Source organism: Adiantum capillus-veneris, chromosome 13, assembly GCF_014529385.1.
Source record: "Adiantum capillus-veneris isolate H3 chromosome 13, ASM1452938v2, whole genome shotgun sequence".
Taxonomy (NCBI): Eukaryota; Viridiplantae; Streptophyta; class Polypodiopsida; order Polypodiales; family Pteridaceae; genus Adiantum; species Adiantum capillus-veneris.
Window position 1 is genome coordinate 89,863,298 of NC_140943.1, and position 22,127 is coordinate 89,885,424.

Consider the following 22,127-nt stretch of genomic DNA (forward strand, 5'->3'; position numbering starts at 1 on the left):
AGCTATATTCTAATTCCTTCTTGATGAGGTGATTTGCTGTTATGGTTGTGTGGAGAAGATCACTACAGACAGAGGTGAGCTGGATGCTGAGGAAGCAAGGGAGTTCTTTTCTAGATTAGGAATCAAGCTTTCTCTTACTACAGCTTATAATCCTGAAGGCAATGGAAAGAGTGAAAGAGGGCATCCTCCTATCATCAAGGCTTTGGCCAAGGCTTGCAAAGGAAGAGTTGGTGAGTGGCCAAAATTGTTGATATATGCTTTACGGTATGACTGTACAACACATAGCTCAATAATTGGCTATATGCCTGCGGAGCTGATGTAGGGTCAAAAGCCACTAATTCCGATTGAAGATACAATTTCCACATGGAATATACTACCTTGGAAAGATAACACTATATTAGAGAGTTTGAGACTTTAGAGACAATTTGAGAATAACCAATGTCTTGAATATTTGGCCATATGGACAAACCGCAAACTATTTTCTAAGATCAAATCTTTTCGCAAGGTAGTACTTGAAATGGTCTTACGAGCCATGCTCTCAAAACTTTGGCTATGATTTGGCTATTTAGTCAAATGTTAAGCTTGCTTTGAAAGTGGAAATTGGAAAATTTCCAAATTTACTAATATGGTGATAGAGGGGCTTAGTGGGGAAGGTCTCCTTGCATTGCACATAAGGCAATTAGAGAGAAGACCTAGAGACATTGAAGCTGCAAAGAACGATTCATAAATGCAAGGTTAAAAAACAAGGACTACTTTGATACGTGACATCGGCTCAGGAATAAAGCAATTGACAAAGGTGACTGGGTTTTAGTATATGATAGTAGCCTCAATAACCAACACACAATCATGCGTAAGTTCTCAAAAAGATGGTTTGGATCGTATGTTGTAAAGCATGTGCATGAAAATGTTACTTACAGCTTGTCTGAACTAGATGGTACAGAAGTAAAGATTCCCATTGCAGGAAAAAGGATCAAAGTGTTTAAGAGAAGAGGATACAGTGATCCACAAGATATTGAGGAGGAGGAAGATAAAAACACAGGTGAAGATGAACCATTGGAAGCTATCAATGAAGATGAAGTCATGAAAGACCTACAAGAGGACTGATCTTACAAAGATCAAATGTCGCACATACCCGAGGATGTGAAGGTTTAGAGGGGGTGAATGTCGTGTTGTGACACGTACATAGTGGGAACAAATGCTACAAGATCTATCTTGAAACTTTTTAGATACAAAAGTATGTTTCCTATAATGTACATATGCATATCTAAGTATAATAATAAGCTTTCTATCTCCTCCTATTATTTATCTCAAGGGTAACATATTCTTACTTTACCGTCAAAAAGTACTTGAAAAAAGTGCCAATAGCTGCGTCTCTTTAACGTGGGGCAAAAAGCATTGTTTCTGTATTTCTACTATCTCATTATCATCTCATACCCTAGCTAGATCCTATATCTAGGGTAACTTCCAGTATATATATATATTCTATGTATATTTATATATTTCTTTTTAATAGCTCCTAGGAAGGAATCAAATCCTAGTGGGACACTAGCTTACATGATTTTCAAATATACACTTATTTTAATGCATTATTGCAAGGATGATTACAAAACTTTGTCAAGGGATAATGTAATGCTTTCATATTTTATGAGGTGTCCATTGGAATCAAATAAAAGTCTAAGCTAAGGGGACCACAAGAAGACTTTTGCTGCAAGAAATGTACCCTATTTTGGTAAATTTTTTACACGAAGTGCCAATCCGAATTGGAAAAAGTATATAAAATGGGAGTTGTAGACAATGAGCTGAATTTTTTTCTCCTATTGTTATTTCTTTAAATGAGCCATGTTGAGGAGATATGATCAAAATGGTGGACCCCAATCTGCCCAGATCATGCACGGATAGCTCATTTCAAAGTTTACTAGTTCCTATTCACACTTGCTCTTCTATTTCTTGTGTAACCCTTGGGGGGTTCACTTCACCTATAAAAGGGAACCTCTTCTTCTTTGAAAACCATTCAAGCCATTCATGAGGGAGTGAGATTAGTGATGCCTAATTGTACTTTGCCATAAACATAAGCCTAAGCCTATATTCTCTCCTACAGAAAGACTAGCCAATCTTGTAAATTATCCATGGAAGATCAACTCTAATCAAAGAAGGTCTTGAGCTTGGTGCATCAATCAAGGTTTGAAGTCTTCCCTCTTCTTCTCTCTCCATCAAAAATGGTGAATAAATCTCGAAGAGTTTTTCAAGTAAGCTGTGTTTTACTTTGATTTCTTATTGTTTTCATTTTCATCTCTAATCCAACATATATATATCCAATTTCATCTCCCTAACCATATCTCTTTCTCTCATTCTTAGAAACTCATTTTTTCTATAAATTCTAGACTCTTTTCGTAGGTACCGATAGCCGTTTTTCGGCTCTCTGTAATTTCCACAGTGAGTTACCTCACCCTATCAAATCACTCAAACACTGTGGTTACCCTCACCCTTTCACTGTATATAGGTGTGTGTGAGTTAAGGGACTTTTCCCATATCTTCTTCAAAACCCTCAATTAGCTAATCACTGGGCTAGTTGAGCCAAAAAGAAAAAAAATAAACAAAATTACAAGTAGATTGTGGCCCATTTGTGTGTAAATATTTCATTGAATATAGGGCCTAAATAAAAGGATTTTTCATAATTATTTTGGTATTTATTTAAATATTTCTACCTATGGTGTGTTATTTATGCTATGTACATTGACTCACCATTACCATATTTTTTCTTATCATTTTGCATACTCTTTATTCCATATAAAAATAATTTTATGCAAGCTTCTCTTATTTTTGGTGTAACTCCATCCCAACAAAAATCCAAAAAAACTAATTCTATTTATGTGTATATTTTTTCACTATTGTGATTTTTTCCTTCCTACATCTATTCTCTATTACTCTCATAAATTAGACCACCAAAAATATTCATCTTTTTATGGTAGACTTATAATGAGAGAGATTTATTTTGACCGCTTTATATTTTTTCCACCTATATTATTTATATTAGACATGTACATACTTTTTTAGACCCCTCAATATTTGATTTTATTAGTTGTACTATTCACTTATATCATGGTCTCAACAATATCTTCAATTATAAACCTACCAAATAAGGTCAAGGGTGTGTGGCATGCATGCATGCACTATGGAGGGCTCACTCTTGGAGGTATTCAAAAGAATCATCCAGAGAAGCACCTCACAAGGACTTTGTGCAGTGGAAAACAGTAGTCAGTTTTGCTGAATTTTTAAAGATCACATGCTCCCTGAATTTTAAAAGGTGATACAAATAAAAGTTGTAGCTCGTGGGCTGAACTTTTACCTCAAACATTTTCATATTTTTTTGAGCTACGAGCTGTGAGCTATGATTTTATTGGTGGACCCCAATTTGCCCATGCTGTACAACCACACTCCCTCTTCCACTTTATCATTTTCCTCTTTCACACACACTTCTCCACTCATCATCCCCACCTCGCTGAACCCTACTCACCTTCTTCTCAACCTTGAAGAACAAGAGAAATCATGGTGAACTCATGTCTCCTACACACACTTCCATTCCACAATTGACCACCTAACCTCATTTTTCCTCTTCCATATTACCCATATCTATCAAAAAACCACAAAATTCAACCTCTTTTCTTGAAAGACAGCATCATGGTGATTGATTACTCATGTTCACTTACCTTGGCTCCCAAGGAAGGTCAAGAGTGGAAAAAAACGTACCATCAAAGCTAGTGGACCGTCAACAAGCGTCAAAATTGACCCTACTCAAGACACTTGGAGCATCAACATTGTAAGAAATCCATATTTTCTTACCTATTAAGAGTTTTTTCTTCCTTATTTATATCCTACTTGGATACTCCCATTGTAAATATCCAATTCCATTTGTAAATCAATAAAAATACTAACTCTATTAATTTACTAACACTAACCTACTATGAAAAGTCCTATCACCTCCACTTCTCTCGTCTCTCTCTTCTTCATCTATCCACACCAACTTCTTGCTAATCCCAAGAAAAAGAAATTAGATAAGTGTTGCAAATATAACCCAACCATGGTTAGAGGAGTAACCCTAGCCCTCAAAATTGCTATAAAAGGAGGGTGTAGATAGCACAAAAGGGGGGATCCATAAGCAAGAGCACTATGCTATAGCTTGAGAAGCCAAGCTCAACCTCTCTAGAAGGACCTCTTGAGTGGAAGCTCATTGTCTTATGCATATGCATGTATTGTATTAGGGGTGATTAGCAAGGGAGCTCTATGACATTGTAAGAGAGAGTGATCATTCAATTGAGAGTAGGAAATCTATCATTTCTCCTACTAGTGTAAGCCCAACATTTGCTCAATCAAGGAGGGTGGATTTGGACTAAGCTTGGATACTTTGTCTTGGACAACAATGATTTGTAAGTGTCTTGGTGTTTTCTTTAAGTCCTTGATAGCTTGTCTTTGGGTGTTGTCATCAATTTAGCCATAAATCCCACATATTGTAAGAGGGCGACAGGGTGGAGAGGACTCCCTTGGCCTTACGACAGTGATTGGGGTGGCTTTTCTTGTGATGTGTTGTGGTGTAATTTACTCAAGCTATGTTTAAAAAATACTAATCTCACTTTGATTGGTCATGACAGATTTGTAAGAAGGTATTAATGCAACAAGCACCCCCTCCCCTTTCTCTCTCTTTCTTACATATATAATTGTGTTTGCTTGATCATTGCCGATACATTTCAAACCAACCCGACCTCTCTCTCTCTCTCTCTCTCTCTCTCTCTCTCTCTCTCTCTCTCTCTCTCTCTCTCTCTCTCTCTCTTTACGCATCCTGGTTCGCATCCAAAACTAGGTGGTGTCCGAAATTTGTGTAGGGTTAGGTTGCGGGTTTGTGTGTGTGTTTGTTGTTTTTTCCAACCCCAACCCAATTGAGCAGCACGGGAGCCTAGAAGGGTGCTTAGAGGCCACTCTTCTTGTTGCCCACCCCGGACTGCCTCAAATTGGTGCCCCCATGGAGGACGGCTTGTGTATGTTTTGTATAGGCTCAACCTTTAGCATAATAAAGTAACTTGCATGAATCACGAGAATTTGTATGATCCCTTCATTCCCATTGCAAGGAAAAAGGTACACATAATTATTAGTACTAAGTTACAATTTAAACGTGTAATTCGTAGAATTTTAGGTCCTCTTAGGTTGGGAGAGATAAACGCATCAGTAAATCCTTTTATTTAACTGATCAAGAATGGGTAGAGATTTTTGAAGTGGTCCTTAGGAACGATGCTAGTACTTGGTTTGACTTGCTTCCTGAGGAAGTTAAAGGGAATTACACGAAAGTTATGAATCATTTCAAGAGATACTTCTTTGATCCCCAAAACACTCAAAAACTATGGCAAGACATTGTTTCTCATAAGAAAAAAGACCTAGATGACTACTACTTTTGCAAGCAAGAGTTTCTACGTCTTTGGGCTGTATGGGTGAGAAATGTTGCTAACCCTGGTGATGGTGCAGAGTTCCTAAAGAACGAGAGGTTCATAGCTGAACTCCTTCCTGACCTTAAGATAAAAGTTGAGGCGGGTGTACCTGCTACCTTTGATGTAGCTAAAACTAGGGCTGTTGAGAAATATAGAAAACTCAAGTGCCTAAGGGGAGAGGTTCCAATAGAAGGTCTTAGACCCAAAGGTAAGTCACAAGCATCAACATCTAGGGAGCTTTCTGAGGTAACTGCAGAAGTGATTGAGAAGTTAAATAGAATCTTTAGGCAGCTTCTCAATTCACCTTGCACAAGCTGTAGATCCAAAGGGTTAAGCAAAGAAGTTTGAAGAGCGAGATCCACGACCTAGGAGAGTATTGCAATGTTGGAATTGCGTACAGTCTGGACATGGGATATATAATTGTCCTTGGCCCCGCGGGGAGCCAGGGAGACCTAACTTGAATTACCCAATAATGAATGCAGGTGAAGGAACTCGTCAACAACCAAGGCTTCTACAAAGACCAAATGGACCAAGACCACCTCCACAAGGGGTAGAAGGAGTTTCACCTTTGCGAGATCCAAATGTGCATGTGGTAGAGGTGACAAATTCAAATGAGGTTGACATGGAAGCAAATGGCATTAAGCATGGCCGAGGGAAGGGCAAAGAGAAAGAAGGTGTCGCATCACAGAGTGACCATGGACGAGGCAAGAAGGCAAAGGAGACCAAGGAAGCTAAGAGGACTCAACGTCATATCAATCTCCAAGACTTCCCTCTTGGACATGATATAGATCCAGACAGCCTGTTGGAAGACATGCGAGGTAAGGGTCCTTATATTTCATGGCCTCAATTCCTTGCATTATGTCCACAAGTTAGATGGGATTTAACAAAGGCAGTTAGCACTAGGAGAAAGGTAAAAGAGAGTGTGCCTGTTGTAAAAATTTCACATGCTGAAATGAATGAGGATATTACACTTGTGCTACATTGTTACATCAAAGGAAGATTGGTTAGGAAAGGTCTAGTGGATGGGGGTGCACAAATTTGCATCATGACAGAGGGACTCATGCAAAGACTAGGCATGCACATCCATGAGACACCTGAAATTAAAGTCAAGATGGAAAACAATAGCAAGGCTAGGTGCGTAGGCATTTGTAAAAATTTCTTTGTGGAGGCCTTTGGCATTAAGAAGGCGGTGGAGTTTTATATTATGTCTATCAAAGGAAATGGTTACCCATTTATCCTAAGGAGATCATGGCTAATGAAAATGCGAGCTTTGCAGGATTGGGAGAGTGGAAAGCTAATTTGCAAGAATGACAATCATAAGAAGGTTGTCTTTGACATGAAGGAGCAACGGCAAGAGGAGCTCCATGAAGAATCATTTCAAAGTGAGAATGCTACGCAGGCCAAGGAGAAGCTTGAAAAGAAACTAAAGGACAAAAGCGTCAATGAAGGAGATCTTGTGCTAAGGTATGACAATCGACTCGATAATCGTTTTGATGCCAAGTTTGAAACTAGATGGTAGGGGCCATACATAGTCAAGAAGGCTTTCAATTCAAGTTACTATCAACTTATGGACTTGAATGGGAAAGAGCACTCCAGGAAGGTAAACGGGTATCGCTTGAAGCCTTATTTGAGTCGCCATCTACCAAAGGATGTACCAAAGATCTGTCAAAAGGCAGCTATCTCATGTAAGTATTGTTCTGTGAAGGATGAGTGTAACTCAAACCAAAATTCCGAGGGGCCAAACAATGAAGATCTCATCAAGGACTCTGAAGCACTCTCTTTGGAAAAGATGCTTTATGATGGTACATGAATATACCATCATCCTGGGGGAGGGCTAATGATAGCCGTTTTTTGGCTCTCTGTAATTTCCATAGCGAGTTACCTCACCCTATCAAATCACTCAAACACTGTGGTTACCCTCACCCTTTCACTGTATATAAGTGTGTGTGAAGCACTCTCTTTGGAAAAGATGCTTTATGATGGTACATGAATATACCATCATCCTGGGGGAGGGCTAATGATAGCCGTTTTTTGGCTCTTTGTAATTTCCATAGCGAGTTACCTCACCCTATCAAATCACTCAAACACTGTGGTTACCCTCACCCTTTCACTGTATATAGGTGTGTGTGAGTTAGGGGACTTTTCCCATATCTTCTTCAAAACCCTCAATTACCTAGTCACTGGGCTAGTTGCGCCAAAAAAAAAATAAAAAAAATTATAAGTATATTATGGCCCATCTGTGTGTAAATATTTCATTGTATATAAAGCCTAAATAAATGGATTTTTCATAATTATTTTGGTATTTATTTAAATATTTCTACCTATGGTGTGTTATTTATGCTATGTACATTAACTCAACATTACCATATTTTTTCCTACCATTTTGCATACTTTTTATTCTATATAAAAATAATTTCATGCAAGCTTCTCTTATTTTTGGTGTAACTCCATCCCAACAAAAATCCAATAAAACTAGTTCTATTTATTTGTATATTTTTTCACTATTGTGATTTTTTCCTTCCTACATCTATTCTCTATTACTCTCATAAATTAAACCACCAAAAATATTCATCTTTTTATGATAGACTTATAATGAGAGAGATTTATTTTGACCGCTTTATATTTTTTCCACCTATATTATTTATATTTGACATGTACATATTTTTTTAGACCCCTGAATATTTGATTTTATTAGTTGTACTATTCACTTATATCATGATCTCAACAATATCTTCAATTATAGACCTACCAAATAAGGTCAAGGGTGTGTGGCATGCATGCATGCACTATGGAGGGCTCACTCTTGGAGGTATTCAAAAGAATCATCCAAAGAAGGACCTCACAAGGACTTTGTGCAGTGGAAAACAGCAGTCGGTTTTGTTGAATTTTTAAAGATCACATGCTCCCCGAATTTGAAAAGGTGATACAAATAAAATTTGTAGCTCGTAGGCTGAACTTTTACCTCATATTTTTTCATATTTTTTTCAGCTACGAGCTGTGAGCTATGATTTTATTGGTGGAACCCAATTTGCCCATGCTATGCAACCACACTCTCTCTTCCACTTTATCATTTTTCTATTTCACACACACTTCTCCACTCATCATCCCCACCTCGCTGCACCCTACTCACCTTCTTCTCAACCTTGAAGAATAAGAGAAATCATGGTGAACTCATGTCTCCTTCACACAATTCCATTCCACAATTGACCACCTAATCTCATTTTTCCTCTTCCATATTACCCATATCTATCAAAAAATCACAAAATTCAGACTCTTCTCTTGAAAGACAACATCATGGTGATTGATTACTCATGTTCACTTACCTTGGCTCCCAAGGAAGGTCAAGAGTGGAAAAAAACGTACCATCAAAGCTAGTGGACCGTGAATAAGCGTCAAAATTGACCCTACTCAAGACACTTGGAGCATCAACATTGTAAGAAATCCAAATTTTCTTATCTATTAAGATTTTTTTCTTCCTTATTTGTATCCTACTTGGATACTCACATTGTAAATATTCAATTCCATTTGTAAATCAATAAAAATACTAACTCTACTAATTTACTAACACTAACCTACTATGAAAAGTCCTATCACCTCCACTTCTCTTCTCTCTCTCTTCTTCATCTATCCACACCAACTTCTTGCTAATTCCAAGCAAAAGAAATTAGATAAGTGCTGAAAATCTAACCCAACCATGATTAGAGGAGTAACCCTAGCCCTCAAAATTGCTATAAAAGGAGGGTGTAGCTAGCACAAAAGGGGGGAGCCATAAGCAAGAGCACTATGCTATAGCTTGAGAAGCCAAGCTCAACCTCTCTAGAAGGAGCTCTTGAGTGGAAGCTCATTGTCTTATGCATATGCATGTATTGTATTAGGGGTGATTAGCAAGGGAGCTCTATGACATTGTAAGAGAGAGTGATCATTCAATTGAGAGTAGGAAATCTATCATTTCTCCTACTAGTGTAAGCCCAACATTTGCTGAATCAAGGAGGGTGGATTTGGACTAAGCTTGGATACTTTGTCTCTCTTCCAACATGAAGTAATGGACAACAAGGATGTGTAAGTGTCTTGGTGTTTTCTTTAAGTTCTTGATAGCTTGTCTCTGGGTGTTGTCATCAATTTAGCCATAAATCCTACATATTGTAAAGAGGGCGACAGGGTGGAGGGGACTCCCCTGGCCTTAAAACAGTGATTGGGGTGGATTTTCTTGTGATGTGTTGTGGTGTAATTTACTCAAGCTATGTTGAACAAATACTAATCTCACTTTGATTGGTCATGGCAGATTTGTAAGAAGGTATTAATGCAACAAGCACCCCCTCCCCCTTCTCTCTCTTTCTTACATATATAATTGTGTTTGCTTGATCATTGCCAATACATTTCAAAGCAGCCCAAGCACTATCTCTCTCTCTCTCTCTCTCTCTCTCTCTCTCTCTCTCTCTCTCTCTCTCTCTCTCTCTCTCTCTCTCTCTCTCTCTCTCTCTCTCTCTCTCTCTCTCTCTCTCTCTCTACGCGTCCTAGTTCGCATCCAAAACTAAGTGGTGCCCCAAATTTGTGTAGGGTTAGGTTGCGGGTTTGTGTGTGTGTTTGTTGTTTTTTCCAACCCCAACCCAGTTGAGCAGCACGGAGCCTAGGAGGGTGCTTAGAGGCCACTCTTCTTGTTGCCCGCCCCGGACCGCCTCAAATTGGTGCCTCCATGGAGGACGGCTTGTGTATGTTGCTAACCCTCGTGATGGTGCAGAGTTCCTAAAGAAGGAGAGGTTCATAGCTGGACTCTTTCCTTACTTTAAGATAAAAGTTGAGGCGGGTGCACCTGCTACCTTTGATGTAGCTAAAACTAGGGCTGCTAAGAAATATAGAAAACTGAAGTGCCTAAGGGGAGAGGTTCCAATATAAGGTCTTAGACCCAAAGGTAAGTCACAAGCATCAACAGCTAGGGAGCTTCCTGAGGTAACTGCGGAAGTGATTGAGAAGTTAAATGAATCTTTAAGCAGCTTGTCAATTCACCTTGCACAAGTTGTAGGTCCAAAGGGTTAAGCAAAGAAGTTTGAAGAGCGAGATCCACGACCTAGGAGAGTCTTCAATTGTTGGAATTGCGGAGAGTCTGGACATGGGATGTATAATTGTCCTTGGCCCCATGGGGAGCCAGGGAGACCTAACTTGAATTACCCAATAATGAATGCAGGTGAAGGAACTGGTCAACAACCAAGGCTTCTACAAAGACCAAATGGACCAAGACCACCTCCACAAGGGGTAGAAGGAGTTTCACCTTTGCGAGATCCAAATGTGCATGTGGTAGAGGTGACAAATTCAAATGTGGTTGACATGGAAGCAAATGGCATTAAGCGTGGCCGAGGGAAGGGCAAAGAGAAAGAAGGTGTCGCATCACAGAGTGACCATGGACGAGGCAAGAAGGCAAAGGAGACCAAGGAAGCTAAGAGGACTCAACGTCATATCAATCTCCAAGACTTCCCTCTTGGACATGGTATGGATCCATACAACCTGTTGGAAGACATGCGAGGTAAGGGTCCTGATATTTCATGGCCTCAATTCCTTGCATTATGTCCACAAGTTAGACGGGATTTAACAAAGGCAGTTAGCACTAGGAGAAAGGTAAAAGAGAGTGTGCCTGTTGTAAAAATTGCACATGCTGAAATGAATGAGGATATTACACTTGTGCTACATTGTTACATCAAAGGAAGATTGGTTAGGAAAGGTCTAGTGGATGGGGGTGCACAAATTTGCATCATGACAGAGGGACTCATGCAAAGACCTAAGTTGCATTATTCATTATTCGGGAGACGTATAATATGCGAATAATGGGCGTATTATTCGTTTATCTAAATTATATGGCCGTAATATATGGTGCCACATCACCAGAAATGGCCAATCGTATAACTTCTTAATTTTTTGATCGAAAAACTTTTCGATCAAAATTATTTTCGAACGAAAGTATTTTCGATCTAAAATTATAACGATCGAATATGTTAGTATATATAGCAACACGCGAAAGGTCTCATACCAGCTGTCAAAGTTAGTGTTTTCCATGTGAGTACTCTCACCAAACAATCAAAAAATGTAATTTGTAAAAAAATAAAACATTTTGAATGCAATAAAAATAAAAATTCAATAGAATTTTAAGTTTTGTGATTCAAATATATGAATATTTTTTGAAAAATTTAGTAAATAGTTAAAAGTTTGTATTTTGTGAAGAGTTTAATCTCTCACCTGATAGAAATTGTAATTATAAGAATCACTTGTCAATGTGTTTAATTAATTGACACTTGAAAGTGACTAATAAAAAAAAATTTAGATATTATCGTTGTGTGTAGAGTGTACTCTCACATGAGATAATTAGTTTAAAAATATAATTACATAAAAATTAATTTTATGTAATTTAAAGTTCGATTTTGATGTGTAGAGATTTTCTCTCACTTCAAAATGAATATAATGAAACAAAATTATATTTTTACGTTTTGTTTAGAGCTATTCACACTGCTATGCTCTCACTAGAGTAAAAATTTAGGAAAAACATGTCCAAAAATAATGATATTCTCTTATCTTTATTTGGATTGCAAAATCTACCGTACTGTGTGAGAGCATACATATGCTCGCATTGTAGATAGATAATCGCTTAAAAATCTATGGTAAAGTGTAAGAATTTTTTGTTCGCACTTTACATAGATACGATAATTATCAAGTATTGTAAGTGATTATTGTTTTGACATTTAAAAATGTCACTTATAGCTCTTGTATGTATAGTAATTTATAATGATAATCACTTTAATACTTGATTTAATTGTAATTATTGATTATTGTAATGTGTTAAAGATACAAGCTTGCACTTTAGATAAATCGATGCAATTTATATGTAATCCAATGGTATTGTTTTTTATTATTGTATTTTTGTTCAATCATTGTTTTTAATTATTTTAATTTCGTTCAATCATTGTTAGTTAAATTAATTTAATGTTTTAATTGATTTTGATTATGAAAATGATCATTGACTTTGTTTTTACTAGCAAACTATTTTTGTGCATCATGGTGAAAAGACAAGAGTGGAGTTATGTGCATGAGTTGAAAGCTGGGAGAAATACATCTCGACTTAAATGCAAATCTTGTGGCCACGAGTTCAGTGGTAATGCAACCAGAATTAAAGAGCATTTGTTTAAAGTCCCTGGCAATGTTGAAAAGTGCGGGGCACCACCAAAAGATATTCATGAAAAATTTTCCATGTATTCTCGCAAAGTAAAGTTGATTCTTGCAGCTAAACATAAAGGTGATGTTTCTAAAGATATTCATGCGAATATTGAACCATTTGTATGCAATGAGGCAACAGAAGAGGTGTGTACCACTCAAGTAAATGATCAAAGTTCTCAATTGAACCCTCTTCATGGACATGCTTCTACATCAGGAGGAGTTCCTAGCACAATCAAATCTAGCAGAGCGTCATCCAAAGGACAGACAATGCCTGAAGCATTAGGTAAACAATGGTTGCTTGAGTTGTATTTAAAATGGACACAAGCATTTTTTGTGTGTGGCATATCGTTCAATGTTATGCGCAATCCAATATTTCAAGATGCTTTGATGAGTACAGCCAAAAAAGGATTTGTGCTTCCTGACTATAACAAGATGCGAACTGAATATCTTGATAAAGTCAAAGACAGTACTGAAGCCATTCTCAAACGCACAGTCCTAGAGTTTGTTCCAGCATATGGATGCACCATAGCATTGGATGGATGGACTAACTATCAGAAAAAACCTTTAATCAATGTAATGCTTATTAACCCTAGAGGGGCTATGTTCATGGAAGCAATTGACAGCTCATTGAAAGAGAAGACTATCACCTACCTAGCAGGGGTGTATGAGCGTGCAATTGCAAAGGCAGGTGGACCAAAGAATGTGACTGCTATTTTCTTCCTTGTTTGTATCCTACTTGGATACTCACATTGTAAATATTCAATTCCATTTGTAAATCAATAAAAATACTAACTCTACTAATTTACTAACACTAACCTACTATGAAAAGTCCTATCACCTCCACTTCTCTTCTCTCTCTCTTCTTCATCTATCCACACCAACTTCTTGCTAATTCCAAGCAAAAGAAATTAGATAAGTGCTGAAAATCTAACCCAACCATGATTAGAGGAGTAACCCTAGCCCTCAAAATTGCTATAAAAGGAGGGTGTAGCTAGCACAAAAGGGGGGAGCCATAAGCAAGAGCACTATGCTATAGCTTGAGAAGCCAAGCTCAACCTCTCTAGATGGAGCTCTTGAGTGGAAGCTCATTGTCTTATGCATATGCATGTATTGTATTAGGGGTGATTAGCAAGGGAGCTCTATGACATTGTAAGAGAGAGTGATCATTCAATTGAGAGTAGGAAATCTATCATTTCTCCTACTAGTGTAAGCCCAACATTTGCTGAATCAAGGAGGGTGGATTTGGACTAAGCTTGGATACTTTGTCTCTCTTCCAACGTGAAGTAATGGACAACAAGGATGTGTAAGTGTCTTGGTGTTTTCTTTAAGTTCTTGATAGCTTGTCTCTGGGTGTTGTCATCAATTTAGCCATAAATCCTACATATTGTAAAGAGGGCGACAGGGTGGAGGGGACTCCCCTGGCCTTAAGACAGTGATTGGGGTGGATTTTCTTGTGATGTGTTGTGGTGTAATTTACTCAAGCTATGTTGAACAAATACTAATCTCACTTTGATTGGTCATGGCAGATTTGTAAGAAGGTATTAATGCAACAAGCACCCCCTCCCCCTTCTCTCTTTTTCTTACATATATAACTGTGTTTGCTTGATCATTGCCAATACATTTCAAAGCAGCCCAAGCACTATCTTTCTCTCTCTCTCTCTCTCTCTCTCTCTCTCTCTCTCTCTCTCTCTACGCGTCCTAGTTCGCATCCAAAACTAAGTGGTGCCCCAAATTTGTGTAGGGTTAGGTTGCGGGTTTGTGTGTGTGTTTGTTGTTTTTTCCAACCCCAACCCAATTGAGCAGCACGGAGCCTAGGAGGGTGCTTAGAGGCCACTCTTCTTGTTGCCCGCCCCGGACCGCCTCAAATTGGTGCCTCCATGGAGGACGGCTTGTGTATGTTTTGTGTAGGCTCAACCTTTAGCATAATCAAGTAACTTGCATGAATCATGAGAATTTGTATGATCCCTTCATTCCCATTGCAAGGCAAAAGGTACACATAATTATTAGTACTAAGTTACAATTTCAACATGTAATTCGTAGAATTTTAGGTAAATCCTTTTATTTAACTGATCAAGAATGGGTAGAGATGTTTGAAGTGGTCCTTAGGAAAGATGCTAGCACTTGGTTTGACTCGTTGTCTGAGGAAGTTAAAGGAAATTACAAGGAAGTTGTGAATCATTTCAAGAGATACTTCTTTTATTCCCAAAACACTCAAAAACTATGGCAAGACATTGTTTCTCATAAGCAAAAAGACCTAGATGACTACTACTTGTACAAGCAAGAGTTTCTATGTATTTGGGCTGTATGGGTGAGAAAGGTTGCTAACTCTGGTGATGGTACAGAGTTCCTAAAGAAGGAGAGGTTCATAGCCGGACTCTTTCCTGACCTTAAGATAAAAGTTGAGGCGGGTGCACCTGCTACCTTTCATGCAGATGCAACTAGGGCTGTTGAGAAATATAGAAAACTCAAGTGCCTAAGGGGAGAGGTTCCAATAGAAGGTCTTAAACCCAAAGGTAAGTCACAAGCATCAACAACTAGGGAGCTTCCTGAGGTAACTGCTGAAGTGATTGAGAAGTTAAATGAATCTTTAAGCAGCTTGTCAATTCACCTTGCACAAGCTGTAGGTCCAAAGGGTTAAGCAAAGAAGTTTGAAGAGCGAGATCCACGACCTAGGAGAGTCTTGCAATGTTGGAATTGCGGAGAGTCTAGACATGGGATGTATAATTGTCCTTGGCCCCGTGGGGAGCCAGGGAGACCTAACTTGAATTACCCAGTGATGAATGTAGGTGAAGGAACTGGTCAACAAACAAGGCTTCTACAAAGACCAAATGGACCAAGACCACCTCCACAAGGGGTAGAAGGAGTTCCAACTTTGCGAGATCCAAATGTGCATGTGGTAGAGGTGACAAATTCAAATGAGGTTGACATGGAAGCAAATGGCATTAAGCGTGGCCGAGGGAAGGGTAAAGAGAAAGAAGGTGTCGCATCACAGAGTGACCATGGACAAAGCAAGAAGGCAAAGGAGACCAAGGAAGCTAAGAGGACTCAACGTCATATCAATCTCCAAGACTTCCCTCTTGGACATGGTATGGATCCATACAACCTGTTGGAAGATATGCGAGGTAAGGGTCCTGATATCTCATGGCCTCAATTCCTTGCATTATGTCCACAAGTTAGAAGGGATTTAACAAAGGCAGTTAGCACTAGGAGAAAGATAAAAGAGAGTGTTTCTGTTGTAAAAATTGCACATGCTGAAATGAATGAGGATATTACACTTGTGCTAGATTATTACATCAAAGGAAGATTGGTTAGGAAAGGTATAGTGGATGGGGGTGCACAAATTTGCATCATGACAGAGGGACTCATGCAAAGACTAGGCATGCACATCCATGAGACACTTGAAATTAAAGTCAAGATGGCAAACAATAGCAAGGCTAGGTGCGTAGGCATTTGTAAAAATGTCTTTAAGGAGGCCTTTGGCATTAAGAAGGCGGTGGATTTTTGTATTATGTCTACCAAAGGAAATGGTTACCCATTTATCCCAGGAGGACCATGGCTAATGAAAATGCGAGCTTTGCAGGATTGGGAGAGTGGAAAGCTAATTTCCAGGAATGACAATCATAAGAAGGTTGTCTTTGGCATGAAGGAGCAACGCCAACACTAGCTCCATAAAGAATCATCTCAAAGTGAGATGAAGAAAGGCTAGACCGATAGCACTTCAGAAGGAGAAAGTAGCGGCAGCATTACTGAAGAGGAGTCTTCCATCGAAGTCATGGGGGTAAGGTTTAATCCAAACAACCAAGATACCTCTTGCCCAGGTTTGGAAGAGGTAGGTTCCCAAGAGAACCAAAATGTGCAAGATGAAGGAATGTTAGAAGGTATGTTGTCTACAACACTTACAAAGGACGAAACAGAGGAGTTTAAATGTGTGCTAAGGAAATTTCCTAGGCTTTTTGCTAACGACTACACCGATGTGCGTGGAGTAGATGCTGTTCAACACAAAATTTAATTGAAGCTAGAGGCCACACCTAAGGCTCAGAAGCTACGAAGGCTAGGAGTCATCAAGGAGTAGGATTTACTCAAGGAGGTAAGAAAGCTTCTAGCAGGAGGTTTAATTTATACAGTGGAGAATTCAGAGTGGGTCTCTCCCATTGTTGTCACTCCTAAGAAAAACGGCAAGTGGAGGGTGTGTCTGGATTACCGTCCACTCAATGAGGCACCAAAAAGAGATCACTTTCCCCTCCCATTTTAGGATGAGATACTAAATGAGGTAGCTAGTCATGAGAAGTACAATGTGTGTGATGTCTACTCAGGTTATTTTCAAATAGGTATCGCATTGGAAGATCACTTAAAAACAACCTTCATCACTCCTTGGGGTTGTTATGCTTTTAGAGTTATTCCATTTGGCCTGACAAATGCTCCTGCAACTTTCCAACGTTTCATGAACATGGTGTTTCAAGCATTCTTTGGAAAGTCAATCAGGGTGTTCATTGATGATTTCTGCATTTATAGCTCAAAATCATTGCATCTACAAAGGGTAGAAGAAGGTTTAAAGAAGCTCTACGACATGGGAGGTCAACTCAACCCCGACAAGTGTCACATAGGTGAGGATCACGTGATCTTGCTTGGTCACAAGGTTTCCTATAAAGGCATTGAGGTGGATCCTTCAAAGGCAAAGGCTCTTATTGAGCTCCCATCACCCAAGAATCTCAAAGAGGTCATCTCATTCATTCAAAAGGTGAAGTATATGTCACGCTTCATTCACTTAGCCTCGGAGTTACTTCACCCTTTGCAAAAGTTGACACAACAAGTAGAATTTGCATGGTCTGATGAGCTTGAAGAGCACTTTTGTAACATTAAAGTAATTTTGTTAGAGCTACCAACACTCATGCCTCCTTGTTGGGAGTACACATTCTTTGTTAGCTCTAGTGTTGGAAGGAACGCAATTGGTGCTGTGTTGCTACAACAAGATCCCCACAATACGAGGATGCGACCCATCTACTTTTCTAGTAGGGTCATGAATGCTTTGGAGAGAGGCTACACAAAAGCAGAACTCATGATGCTTTCTCTCATGTTTGCGGTGAGAAAGTTTAGATCCTACCTGCTACCAAAACCTTTTGTAATTCTCACTGCAGAAAATTTGTTCCCTTGGGTGTCATCTCAAATGAATCTTAGTACTAGGATCTCAAAGTGGATTATGGAGTTACAAGAGTTCCAATACTCTTTCAAGGTGGAAGATAGTGTGCGTGCACAATTGGGAGGGATCCTTACTTATAGGGTACATGAGAAGGAGATTAAGGTGCCTGAAATAAAGACCCTACCATTGCCACTACCAAAAAATATTCTTAATGCTTTTACCTTGTTCTTTGATGGAGCTTTTCGACGAGCCACAGGAAAAGCACGGGGAGGGCTAGTGTTGCTCAACCCAAGTGGGGAGGTGGTCATGAAAGAGAAGGTCAATCTACCAGGTTCAACTAGCAACAATGAAGCAGAATACGACACACTACTTCATGGTTTAAAGATATGCATTGGCCAAGGTATACAACGTCTCATGGTAAAAGGGGATGCACTTTTCATTGTGAACTAAATTTTAGGCATTTGGGCATGGAAGAATGAAAACCTAAGGACAAAAGTTCATGCCATTCGTAGGCTGTTTAATCAGTTTGAGGAAGTGCAACTATATCATATACCTGGGAAACAGAATGAAGATGCCGATTTACTTGCACAGCAAGTAGTTACATGTGTTGAGAAAGAAGTGCAGGTCATCATGGTGGCAGCAACTGTCAAGCAACCGATATACCAAGGATTGGAGTCATTGACTCCCATTATTAGCTACATTTTGGAGGGTGAGTTTCCACAAGACTTCATAAAGTCTTAGAAGAGGAGACTCATGAAAAGGCAAGCGCGTATCTCTTCCTAGAAGGATCCCTCTATCAAAGAGGGAAGGATCAAGTTTCCAGAAGAGTACCAACTATCAAGGAAATTCCAGTCATTCTAAAAGGTTTGCATGAAGAGGCATGTGGTGGTCATTTTGCCCAAGAGTTACCTGCGAAGAAGATTTTGCTTGCGGGGTATGTTTGGCCAAGTCTGCATGTGGATGTCCAACATTGGTGTAAAACTTGTCACAATTGTCAGGTAAATGGGAATAGAATATTGGTTTATGGTCCAAGGCAAATCTTGCTTGCAAATGGACCCTTTGAAAAGTGGGGCATTGATGCTATGGGTCCTCTGCCTAGGACAAAAAATGGTAAACTCTAAATTCTAGTGGCTGTAGACTATATGACTAGGTGGGTGGAAGCACAAAGTGTGGCAAAGGTAAATGAGAGGACAGTGAGCAAATTTGTCTACACTCACATTTGTTGTAGATTTGGCACACCTTTGGAGATTGTTTCTGATAATGGTCCAGGGTTTAGAAAGGGCTTGCTCACAGAAGTCTGTGAAGAACTTCACATTCTACATCGTCACAGTACACCCTACTATCCCCAGTCAAATGGTCTGGTAGAAAAAGCTAATGGTGTCATTGCAGGCATCAGTAGAAGAGATGGTAAGAACCAAGACAAAGTTGTGGGATGACTTCTTGGATGGTGCCTTGGGGGCGTATCGAACCACATATAGGGAAGCCATGGAGTTTACACCATTTCACTTGGTCTATGGTCAAGAGGCTTTACAACCAATTGAGGTCAATATTCCAACAATGCGACTCCATGGCAAAGCAGCACAAGATGATTAAGAAGCATGGATGGATCCAATTCTTACCTTAGCTGAGCTTGAGTGGAAAAGAGAAGCAGCATACGAGTGCCACAAGAGGAAAGCTACACAGGCGAAGGAGAAGCTTGACAAGAAACTAAAGGACAAAGGCGTCAATGAAGGAGATCTTGTGCTAAGGTATGACAATCGACTCGATAATCGTTTTGATGCCAAGTTTGAAACTAGATGGCAGGGGCCATACATAGTTAAGAAGGCTTTCAATTCAAGTTACTATCAACTTATGGACTTGAATGGGAAAGAGCACTCCAGGAAGGTAAACGGGTATCGCATGAAGCCTTATTTGCGTCGCCTTCTACCAAAGGATCTACCAAAGATCTGTCAAAAGGCAGCTATCTCATGTAAGTATTGTTCTGTGAAGCATGAGTGTAACTCAAACCAAAATTCCGAGGGGCCAAACAATGAAGATCTCGTCAAGGACTCTGAAGCACTCTCTTTCGAAAAGATGCTTGATGATGGTACATGAATATACCATCATCTTGGGGGAGGGCTAATGATAGCCGTTTTTTGGCTCTCTGTAATTTCCATAGCGAGTTACCTCACCCTATCAAATCACTCAAACACTGTGGTTACCCTCACCCTTTCATTGTATATAGGTGTGTGTGAGTTAGGGGACTTTTCTCATCTCTTCTTCAAAACCCTCAATTAGCTAGTCAATGGGCTAGTTGAGCCAAAAATAAAAAAAGTAAAAAATTATAAGTATATTATCGCCCATTTGTCTATAAGTATTTCATTGTATATAAGGCCTAAATAAAAGGATTTTTCATAATTATTTTGGTATTTATTTAAATATTTCTACCTATGGTGTGTTATTTATGCTATGTACATTGACTCACCATTACCATATTTTTTCTTACCATTTTGCATACTCTTTATTCCATACAAAAATAATTTCATGCAAGCTTCTCTTATTTTTGGTGTAACTCCATCCCAACAAAAATCCAAAAAAACTAGTTCTATATATGTGTATAGTTTTTCACTATTGTGATTTTTTCCTTCCTACATCTATTCTCTATTACTCTCATTAATTAGACCACCAAAAATATTCATCTTTTTATGGTAGACTTATAATGAGAGAGATTTATTTTGACCGCTTTATATTTTTTCCACCTATATTATTTATATTTGACATGTACATATTTTTCTAGACCCCTCAATATTTGATTTTATTAGTTGTACTATTCACTTATATCATGATCTCAACAATATCTTTAATTATAGACCTACCAAATAAGGTCAAGGGTGTGTGGCATGCATGCATGCACTATGGGGGGCTCACTCTTGGAGGTATTCAAAAGAATCATCCAAAGAGGGACCTCACAAGGACTTTGTGTAGTGGAAAAAAACAGTCGGTTTTGCTGAATTTTTAAAGATCCCATGCTCCCCGAATTTGAAAAGGTGATACAAATACAAGAAGTAGCTCGTGGGCTGAACTTGTACCTCAAATGTTTTCATATTTTTTTAAGCTACGAGCTATGAGCTATGATTTTATTGGTGGACCACAGTTTGCCCATGCTATGCAGCCACACTCCCTCTTCCACTTTATCATTTTCCTCTTTCACACACACTTCTCCACTCATCATCCCCACCTCTCTCACCACTCCTCTCTGCACCCTACTCACCTTCTTCTCAACCTTGAAGAATAAAAGAAATCATGGTGAACTCATGTCTCCTACACACACTTTCATTCCACAATTGACCACCTAATCTCATTTTTCCTCTTCCATATTACCCATATCTATCAAAAAACCACAAAATTCAGCCTCTTCTCTTGAAAGACAGCAGCATGGTGATTGATTACTCATGTTTACTTACCTTGGCTCCCAAGGAAGGTCAAGAGTGGAAAAAAACGTACCATCAAAGCTAGTGGACCGTCAACAAGCGTCAAAACTGACCCTACTCAAGACAATTGGAGCATCAACATTGCAAGAAATCCATATTTTCTTTCCTATTAAGATTTTTTTCTTCCTTATTTGTATCCTACTTGGATACTCCCATTGTAAATATCCAATTCCATTTTTCAATCAATAAAAATACTAACTCTACTAATTTACTAACACTAACCTACTATGAAAAGTCCTATCACCTCCACTTCTCTCCTCTCTCTCTTCTTCATCTATCCACACCAACTTCTTGCTAATTCCAAGCAAAAGAAATTAGATAAGTGCTGAAAATCTAACCCAACCATGGTTAGAGGAGTAACCCTAGACCTCAAAATTGCTATAAAAGGAGGGTGTAGCTAGCACAAAAGGGGGGATCCATAAGCAAGAGCACTATGCTATAGCTTGAGAAGCCAAGCTCAACCTCTCTAGAAGGAGCTCTTGAGTGGAAGCTCATTGTCTTATGCATATGTATGTATTGTATTAGGGGTGATTAGCAAGGGAGCTCTATGACATTGTAAGAGAGAGTGATCATTCAATTGAGAGTAGGAAATCTATCATTTCTCCTACTAGTGTAAGCCCAACATTTGTTGAATCAAGGAGGGTGGATTTGGACTAAGCTTGGATACTTTGTCTCTCTTCCAATGTGAAGTAATGGACAACAATGATGTGTAAGTGTCTTGGTGTTTTCTTTAAGTTCTTGATAGCTGGTCTTTGGGTGTTTTCATCAATTTAGCCATAAATCCCACATATTGTAAGAGGGCGACAGAGTGGATGGGACTCCCTTGGCCTTAAGACAGTGATTGGGGTG